This window comes from Asterias amurensis, chromosome 15 (assembly GCF_032118995.1).
Source record: "Asterias amurensis chromosome 15, ASM3211899v1".
In the NCBI taxonomy this organism is placed as follows: domain Eukaryota; kingdom Metazoa; phylum Echinodermata; class Asteroidea; order Forcipulatida; family Asteriidae; genus Asterias; species Asterias amurensis.
Genome location: NC_092662.1, coordinates 1,960,899 through 1,971,328, shown reverse-complemented (window position 1 = coordinate 1,971,328; position 10,430 = coordinate 1,960,899). Strand labels below are relative to the sequence as shown.

The 10,430-nt window shown below is 38.5% G+C and overlaps 1 non-coding gene across 1 annotated transcript; it reads right to left on the bottom strand.

Moving 5' to 3' along the window:
* Positions 1 to 1,262: 1,262 nt before the first annotated feature.
* Positions 1,263 to 1,335, bottom strand: Trnai-aau (transfer RNA isoleucine (anticodon AAU)). The gene has a single exon. It is a non-coding gene; the product is annotated as a tRNA-Ile (tRNA).
* Positions 1,336 to 10,430: the final 9,095 nt, after the last annotated feature.

The following is a 10,430-nucleotide window of genomic DNA, read 5'->3' as shown; positions in this document are numbered from 1 at the left end:
TTAAGTAAGGACAATATTGGTCATAAATAAAAAATAACCCATTTATTCTTTTACAAACATCATAAAAACCTCAATTTTGTGTAAACCAATGAATATCGTCTGATGGCAGTACCTTTTAACTCTGTTGCTTCTATATACCTACGGTCACATAAACATCAGTTGCTCCTCATGCAATATTTAAGCCCACTCTCTTTCCAACAAGGTGAACAATATCAAAGTCACTTTGCCAATTTCGTCCCCGAAATGCACCGCCGTTTTGGTGTTACATAATTTATCATAACCGTACCATGTTTTTATTAATAATTAACAGTGTCAATTTTAAACTGACAAGCGCACGGCGTCGCACACAAAACAACCACCCTCAGTACAGAAACTGCCTGATGGACAAAAGCTTTCCCATATGGTGCGAATTCGGGAGGGGAAAATTTGGAAGAGTTTGGGGGCGGGGGGCAAATGGTAGATAAAGTGTAGATTTTGGGGCGGGGGTTGAGATCAAACCATCTTTTCTTCACGGATCTATTAAATTAATGTTTTTCTGCTAGGCAGAAATGAGCAGGATATCAGTCACAAATAATAAACTTCACATGGTAGTTTGGCTGGTAACTCTTGTAAGCATTATTGTGCTTAGCAAATTGTGCTTAGCATTTTGTGCTTAAGCAGCTCTATGAAATTGGGTCAAGACTGTTGCAATCCCAACTGAATGGAGTCGTAACCTCTGGATCAAAAGACAGACGGGAAGAAAACGCCTGGACCACGGCCAATAGTTTCTTGTCAAGACGGTGGCCCGTTTAATATCACATTTTCTTAAAGGGATGCTGAAATTTGAACCCTTTATTTGCTCCAAATGGTGGAATTTATGCAAAGGTGAAGCAAACGACTGTTTGATGGGCGAGGTGCCAGTCAAATATTTGGAGTTAGTTTTGATTTGGAATGGTACCCTTTTGTGGGTCAGCGTGACCCAAAATGTAGCAAAAGATCCACGTGTTTTGGACTCGAGGTTGAATGTAGAAAGTGGCTACGATGTTGAGTACGGGGTTAAATTCTGACCTTGGGTCCTTTTGAATAATAGTATACAGTCTTTCTGAAAGGCTAAACCATTGATACAACTTAGGTGAAGACAATAATCATCATAGATTAAAAAACTAGGACTGTCAAAGCAATACTTGACAAATTACAACCAGGAGATTGTGAGATTGTATAATGTACATGTACATGTACAATGCATGGGAAAAATTATTTGCGCGAGTTATGAATTAAAAATATGGTCAGTGTGGGGCTCGAACCCACGACCCTCGCGTTATTAGCACGATGCTCTGCCGACTGAGCTAACCGACCAATTGATCAGTCGTTATCCAACTTTCATTAAGTATTGACAACAGTTGATCAATACTAGGGCTATTGATCAACAAAACGAAGTAGAAATTTCACAAATTGTGCAAAATTACAATTTCTTTTTATTAACAATCCAATCAGCTAAATGCCTGTTTGAGTAAAATGTAAACAAAAATCTTAATTTTCTCGACAATGTGATTGTTCACGCTCCAGAGATAATGTATCAACACGTCGCAACGTTTTCATTGAGGCATTTTTTATTGTAACTTACTAATTCTTCCTAATAAGCATTACTATGTATTAGTGAACTTATGGCTCTCAGTTTCAGACCCATCAAAAAATTACTAAGTGGCTATTTACTGCCAACGATGAAACGTCCGTAGACTTTCACGTCACCTTCATTCTCCACAGACCAAAATATCCCATGTAGGTCAGTGCCACCTCTGTGATAGGAAACACGTCTCCCATCTATACAGGAAACAGTCGTCTCCAACGTCAAGAACAGACCCTCTGCTAAATTGCTTGTCCCCCTTTTTTTCGTCTTCTTCTTCTGGATCCATTCTGGAGCCGACCGAGAGTTGACCCCAGCCCAGATGAATTTCCCAGACGATTATAATTCCATATTTCCCCTTACATCAAGAGAGAGTGACCTATGTCGATGAACCCATCAGTGAGTGTTTACTCTTCTAAAAACACATCATGGAACAATTTCATGGAGAGCTGCTCAAGCACAAACAAAAGTAGCTAAGCATAACAAAATTATGCTTACCAGAATAAAGTTAACAGCCAATTTACCATGTCACAAGTACAGTTTGTGACTGGTATCCTGCTCATTTCTGCTTAGCAGAAATTTGGTAAGCAGTTTTTTCTGCTTAAGCAGCATGATGGGCCCACTGACTTGGCGCAATTTAATGAAGCTGTTAAACAGAAAATACTGATTGACAAATTCCTTTGCTAAAAAAAACCCCGAGTGGGGCATGTCGCAACAAATTACACTTCGTGTAACTTTGGTTTGTAACCTGTTTTTGATAAGCAATACTTTTCAGTGCTTAGCAAGTTTGTGTGGTTACCTGGGCTATAGAAATTGGGCCATGCAGAGTGCTGCTGGAACAGAAGATAGTGTTGCTCCAAAGAGCAGGATACCAATCACTTATTGGTACATAGGACATGATTCTTTTGCTGGTTGGTAATCTTATTAATCTTTCAAGCATAATCGTGTTGTGCTCGGTACACTGCGGCGCACGTAATACTTTAAAGACACTGGACACTATTGGTAATTGTCAAAGACCAATCTTCTCACTTGGTGTATTTCAACATATATGCATAAAATAACAAACCTGTGAAAATTTGAGCTCAATCGGTCGTTGAAGTTGCGAGATAATAATGAAAGAAAAAACACCCTTGTCACACAAAGTTGTGTGCTTTCGAGACCTCAAAATCTAATTCTGAGGTCTCTAAATCAAAATCGTGGAAAATTACTTCTTTCTCGTAAACTACATCACTTCAGAGGGAGCCGTTTCTCACAATGTTTTATACTATCAACCTCTCCCATGACTCGTTACCATAAAAAGGTTTTATGCTAATAATTATTTTGAGTAATTACCAATAGTGTCCACTGCCTTTAAGGACAGGGGTCAATTGGCCGTGACCTAGAAAACATTGTGTAATTTTATCCGAAAATGAGCAGGATATACCGGTCATGGATGATACACGTCGAATTGTTATTTTGGCTGGTAGCTTATTTTGGTAATCATTATTCTGTTGTGCTTCTAATGGTATCACCTTTTTGTGCTAAAGTAAGTTGGGCCCTATATGGTCAATGTACAGCAACTTCAACCAACGAAATTTGTGGTGACAATGAAAATCTGAAGGCCCAGCTTGGTCTAGGTTTAGCCCCTGAGTGAACCCCCCAACCACAATGACCCAGTTAGAAAAACGCATGACTTTGAACTTCACGACACGGGCTTATGATTACGGCGCCATTTTGCAACTTTTCTGAGAATTAACGGTGTTGTTGGGCAATAATATACACCGTATACTTTACATGACAAAGAAAGTTACAGACAGTTCACGAACTGCCGTGAAAATGTATTTTAAAAGTATCATTCAATATACATTCTTATCATACCAGTTTTGCTAAACTGCTAAACCTGAACCAATGTATGTTCTGTGCGTGATGTACTGATGTAAAAACATCACCTGTGTTGCAAACTTTGTGGTTTTTAGGTCTGCAAATAATCACCTGGCTTTATGTTTAATGCAAATAACTTATGTTGTGCAGGGTTAAATCTGTGAAAATGGTCTCTCTTCATACTTATAGTTGTTCGTTAATGTGAAAAAAATACACAAATGTTTGTTTTTTAGTTCACTGTTCGGAGGAAATGGCGCGGTCATCCGGTGCCTATTCCCTTAAAGAGGTGCCTCAAGGTTCAACTTAGTTTTGTGAAGAAATCATTTCCAAATAGAAAGATTTGGGAATGTACTTGTTCCCCCCCCCCCCCCCAAAAAAAAGAAGAAGATTTGGGAGTCTACTTAAATCCAAATAGAAAGATTTTGTGAATGCACTCATTTTCAAATAGAAAGATTTTGTGAATGCACTCATTATTTCCAAATAGATAAAGTACCCTTTCAGAGCGGAACTTGAAACATGACGTCATCGAACGGTTTGGGACTTGGACCTCATCTGGGGGTATCAAATACAGTGGCATTTTACACCAATTATTGGCATGAGGTTAGAGACTTGTAATAATTATTCCCTCTATTGTAAGACTCTATTAATTGGAAAATGAGCTAAGTACAGAACTGAATTTGACCTTTTGAAACCTTTTGTTTTTTCTTTTACTATAATTTTTCACCTCAAAAGGTGGTAGCGTTTTGAGATATTGAACATCTGGAGCGATTATGTCCGCGCAGTAAGAATAATTCGTAATTAGAATACAATCTGAGAAACGAAAATAAGTTTGTATGGTCAATATTTTCTGGGGGAGTAATTACCCCAAAAGGCATAAACCCTTTAAATAGTTGTTCTATATAAATTACTTGCCGTGTGGGTCGGGCACCAGTTACCACGCAACGACTGCCGATCTCACGCGAACCATTCTAAATTCCAGATGACATCTATTTATATAAAACAAAAGAATCAACATTTTTCTAATCTGAAACCTCGCTTTTTATAAACTGCCCTTTGGAGCCAGATTGTAAACGAAATATTAATTGAATATTCCATAAGTTCAGGTCGTAGTATAGTTTGTTTATATTTATTTATCGATTTCTTCTAACAATTGTAGACATATACAGTTGTTTCATTCTATTTTTGTGAACATTGTCATGAAATTGCACATGTTGTTCTGAAAAGGTTCTCTAGTTGGTGATAGTATACACATTATTTAGCTTAAAAAACAAACAAATGTTGGTCTACAAACATCACATTATGTTCTTATATGTGAAGTTTTTAGATCGACTTATATAAATTACTAACTCTTTTTCTCCCCTTATAATATTCTGTAATACTTATTGGTGTAAATGTGAATCGTGCTGCTACCGTAGGGCCTATGCATGTGTGTGTCGCGTTCCTTGTGTTCGCCAGTAATATAGACTTAATGAAATTGGTTGAAGAGAAAACCAGACTAAAACACTTCCAACCTCGTGTTGGCAATATTGATTTGAATAGACAAAAGTCAAACTTTCTGCAACATGAAAAATGTACGTTCCAAGTGTACTATACACTGTTATCAGTTTAAGTCATTAAATGAACATGTTAAAAAATAATAAGTTTTGTGGTGGTTTTAAGACAAGTCTCAAATATTTATTGTATTTGTTTAAATGTCTGTACAAACGCTCTTCATTATGAATTGAACAAAATGTAGGCCTATGTAAGAGTGTATCCAAAACAGATGTAAAATTATATTTACGAAACTTCCTTGGGACAAAAATATTTTAGATATATATATCCAGTATCCACACGAACATAACATTTTATATCCCTGTTTAAAAATTCGGCAGTCGCCTCCTCCAAAATAAAGAGAGGTACAAGTTTACTGCACTGTGTATAATATTTACACACCGAAGCTCTTTAGTCATGCCAGCAACAATGGGCAAAGATCCAGAGCACACTGTAACCAAAGTAGCCAAGTGACCCTGGCCTTCTATGACTGCCTTGTTACATAGAGCCCAAATAGTAAACCCATACCACACAACTCACTTCAGAGTCTAGTTCAAGTGCGGACAGACGGCCCGGTTACATATATTTACCGAGGTTGAACTTTGCCTGAACCGTGGATATTTCCCACAACCAAGCCCCCCTTTCACCAGGCTGCTGTCTAACCTCGTTCGCAGATGGATATTTTTTTTAAAGAAGGAGTTGAGGAAATAAATTGAAGCCAAGTGAGGCCGGATGGAGATGTTGGATGTGTCTTGGATGTTGTGAATTAAAAAGTCCGGTACACCGTGGGGAAGGTAACAGCGCCATAGCCGGCGAAAAAGCGATCGCGCTACCGCGGCGGGCTCGATCGAACGAGTGTGAGCGAGAGAGGAGCACTGAACTCCGTGGCCTCTCTCGACTGACTCACGCACAACACTCTGCTGGCAGGCGACAAAAATAGAACAACGGTAAACAGGCGGCGCAGGCAGCGGCATTCAAAGTCACGGTCGTGCGAAGGTCGAGGGCAGGCATCTGTGCCGCGGTTGAATCTATTGACCTAGAATTCTGCGCCCGCGCAGTGCTTGGGTTCATCGCCTGCTCATGGTGATGAAGTGCTGTAGCTAGGGTTGATGCTGCAGCCCTTGTTTGCAAAATGCCTTCTTCTTTCTACTTCTCCCCCCTAGAAAATTCGATTAATCCCGTCCCTCCCGTGGAAAACCTGGCGATGTTATTCCGGCCACGGCATTCTGAGATGCAAGGGTACGGGATGGGCTCTCATCCGGAAGCGATGTAGCGCTAAGACTTGAATTTGAGGCGGATAAGAAAATCGATGAGGCCCGGCCGACTGGATCATTTTGTGGCACACGCGGGGGCCGGGCAAGCCGGCTGGTTGGTTTGCTCTGACTTGGGTCGCTGACCCGATGTGGCTGTGCACAGTGCTAGTTGAATGCACTTCCCGTACTTTTGACTCGATGGACTCGGGTTGGAGAGCAACCGACGTCATTGTTACTATGGCTCACGATGCGGAGGATATAGATTCTGGGGTTTTACTGCATTTGTCATTACGGGAAAACGAGGGGAAAAAATGAGAAAAAAAAAAAAAAAACACGCTTAGCGAGCCTTGTGCGTATGTTGGGATGGGAGGTGAGATATGGTGGGGGAGAAAAAAGGGAAAAGGAAATCATGTTTTTTATAGACGGGTTTGTAAATCCCAGGAAAAAAAAAACTGTCGGTTGCTACGTTTAATTTCCTCTGTCCCCTTTTGTGTTTACATATTACACAAAACAATCGCCATCCTTTAATTATTCTGAGCTGTGTTGGTTTTGTGATGAGGAGAGAGGAAGAGAGACTGTGAAAGAAGGGGGAGAAGAATATCAGAAAGTGACCTGTGACAATTATCACCTCTGTCAGTCCGTCGGTTTTGTGATGGGAAAAGGACGGTACATCGGTGTACGGGTGAGCGGACTCCGAAGCGACATTACGCGACAGCAATGCGGGGAAAGCGGGTTAGCGGTGCCCTGGGGGCGTTCCTCGGTACCCCGCGCATGAGCAAACTCCCCAGTTGGCCGGGGAAAGTGGGACGCGCGAGCAACGACCCTAGCTTATAGAAAAAAAATCTCTAATGCACAGCTAGCTCTGCGCAGGGAGAGAAAAAAAGGCTTGCAGCAACCTGCGGAGAGACTTCAGCCTAAGAGGAGAGAGCTAGTTGGATGGATGGAGGGACACTGGGAAATAAAGACGTCTTTCATGTTGCGAAACAGCCAGCTTGTCGTCACTAGGAACAGTCCAACATGGCCGCCGGGTTTATATAAAACTCGAAGATGGACACGCGCGTGATATGGCACACGTACACAATGGCCCTGGTTTATTTAAAGGCCGGAAAGAAATAGATATATTTATTTTATTTTGTGATTATCTTAAATAACATTTGTCTTCGCAAATTTCAGTTTGATAAACGAGGAAAAGGAATGAACTTCCTTAGTCTCTATCCCAACAAGTGTTGGTTTAAGTAAGTTAAAGATTTTAAAAGATTTTGTTTGCCAAAAAGATTAACCGACTTCATGCGAAAGTGTTTAGGATATTAACGAATTTTAGGTTTTGGGGATTTTTTATTTCATTATTTGAAAGTTTGCTTTTGTATATGTTTAAATTGCCCATTCATTAAAGAAATATCAAACTCTGTTTTTATTTGTCTATTGATTTAAGTATTTGTTTAGTTCCTATCATCAGTTATTGTCTTTTGTATTGTATTCGTTTATTAGTTGTTAGCGTGTTTATAATCATACATAATAGAAACTAACATTTGTAAGGCACCTTTTTGAAAGGACAAAAAGCGTTTAATGACAAATAAATACTTACATTATTACCAATAATAAACAAAGTTACACAATATCCCCTCTTTTACAAGTTAAAAAAATTATCAGGACAGATTTCACAATTTGCAAAACACACGTATTAGTTTTTTTAGACGAAATATGACCCAGTGCGTCCCTTACCGGCCGTTGTGCCGTGTATGCTGTGTCCGAAGGCTAGATTACGTAACAGTTCCCGTCGCTTGGTGGCGCTATTTGTCGATCCACAAACTACACAACAATCTTTCAAGGACAAATGAGTAAAAAATAATCAAGGGTCCTAGAAAATGTTTTTTTCTGCGTGCTATTTGGTGCGTCTCAGTCTAGCCGATACAAATATAGTTTTCGTAGTTTTGTTTGTGATTTTGTGATTTACAAAAATAATAAAACAACACATTATTGTTGAAATTCTGCTGCGATCACGCAAAAATAAGATTAAAAGCCGATACAAATATAGTTTTCGTAGTTTTGTTTGTGATTTTGTGATTTACAAAAATAATAAAACAACACATTATTGTTGAAATTCTGCTGCGATCACGCAAAAATAAGATTAAAAGGCGTTTACAGAAATCAATAGAGTATTTCGACCACAATTAAACCAACAAAAGTATCGTTAAATTATTTTGAAGTTATACATGAATTACTTAACTATTGTTGAATATTATTTGAAAAACAATAACTGCATGAAGAAACATGTATCCAACCGATGCCCAAGCTTTCAATTTCCAAATTTCCTGACGAAAATATTATTCACACCACTTTTATTGATAAACGAATAATTTGTTATGCCAGTCTCAAAAATCTCTGTTAATGTTTTTTGAGCTTCCATAAAAAAATAACCCCCGTTTAATTATTCATCAATGTATTCCCAAAATAACAGATGGGAACACATAAAACATATTCAATGAAGATGTACAACATATTTTGTTGTTTGCCTCCACAGTTGCCAGCATAAACTTAATTCTGAGGACAAGTTAATTAATCACTCATTATTTGTATTCCTAAATGGAATCCCCAACTGGTTAGTTTCAATCCAGATTTTCGAAAGCATCTTGATTCAGAAAAAAAAAATGTTGATGGACCATCAACATTTGGGTGACAAACTCTGTGAATTATAGATTGTTCAAAACGTGTTCACTGTGTGAGACGAAAAATGAATGTGATGGCGAACTGTGCTGAAATAATTAACACTGCGTAAGCGTGTTGATTGATAGCGCAATTAAACAGACAGTATTATAATGGATGCTTTGCAGCAACTACGGTGTTTTGGAGAAGCCATCACATCAGGCATTGTTTCAGCATTGATATTACAATTAGGTGATTTTTTGTTTGCTTGAAAGGTATTATACCAGTAAATATAGAAATAAATATCGAAAATATTTTTTTAAAGACGCTCAAAATAACGGGATTTTCTGAACAAAAAGCAGGAAGCCATATTTATGTTTCCTCATGCTAACAAGTTCCAAATCTAATATGAAATAAACTGGTAACTTTTTGTAAATTGAACGTCAGGTTCTTAACTGTTTATTTGTTAAAGGGAACGCGACCAACATGGCTGCTTTTGAGCTGTTCTTGCTCATTCCGTGACTGCCATATCTCAAAGTTGATTTGCCAATAAATGACGTTAAACGGTAATGTACTTAAAAAAATAAGAAAACGCATGGTGCCAATTTTAAGATGTTTGTATATGTTCGATATTAAATTTTAGGTTAAAGTTGAAATCCATTTAAGATTCTGTTTAATTTTCACATTCATCGAGGATAATTTTGCTAACAAATTTATTTAGATATTTTTTTATCACCGATTTACCATATGTTGCGGGCAAAACCTTAATTATTTTGCGGCCCCAATTCCCGATGAAGAACCAGGCCATACTAACATACTGAGTGCTTAGTCACTGCCGTAAGGCCTGGCCATAAAACATCAATTGTACGGGGACAAACATTTACGAGTTCAGAGCTAGGAAGATTTAAATAAATGTATACCGATATGATAACAGGTTTACTAAACAAATTTCACAAAATAAATAAATACAAAATCGAGTAGAGTTCAAAGAAAACAGCGAAAGATGATGTTTTATTCATCATTCCAAGTGACCCCAAACACTGACTAATTCTCTGAATATTAAAATAAACCACAGAGGTCCTCCCGACCGCAATTTATTTCACTTCATTTACCCCATGGAACTTCCCAATTCCATCCCTTGAATTGTTCACCCTCGTTCCCAACCTCATGTTCGCCGTTTAAATATTTAACGAGAGCAAAGAATGTCTAGCCGAAAATGTTCCCTTATTTTTTCCCTCCCCGCTACCCGGGAATTACCCAGTTGCTGATTGCATCAGCTCATCAATAGTGAGGAGAGAGAGAAAAAAATTACTAAAGAAGAGTATAAAAGAAGTTGGCTCCATTGTGTTTTGCCTATCATACGTGACATTGAAGTTGTGGTCGTTCAACTTGTGCTATTGCTAACTGTTCAGCACAGTGATGTACCTGTATTCATGAATTAGTAACAACGCGTGCACTTTGCGGCCGTCGTAGCATTACTAATACCACTGTATTTATAGCCTAGTTTCAGTCCGTTTTGAACTCCGAGTTGCTCTGTACAC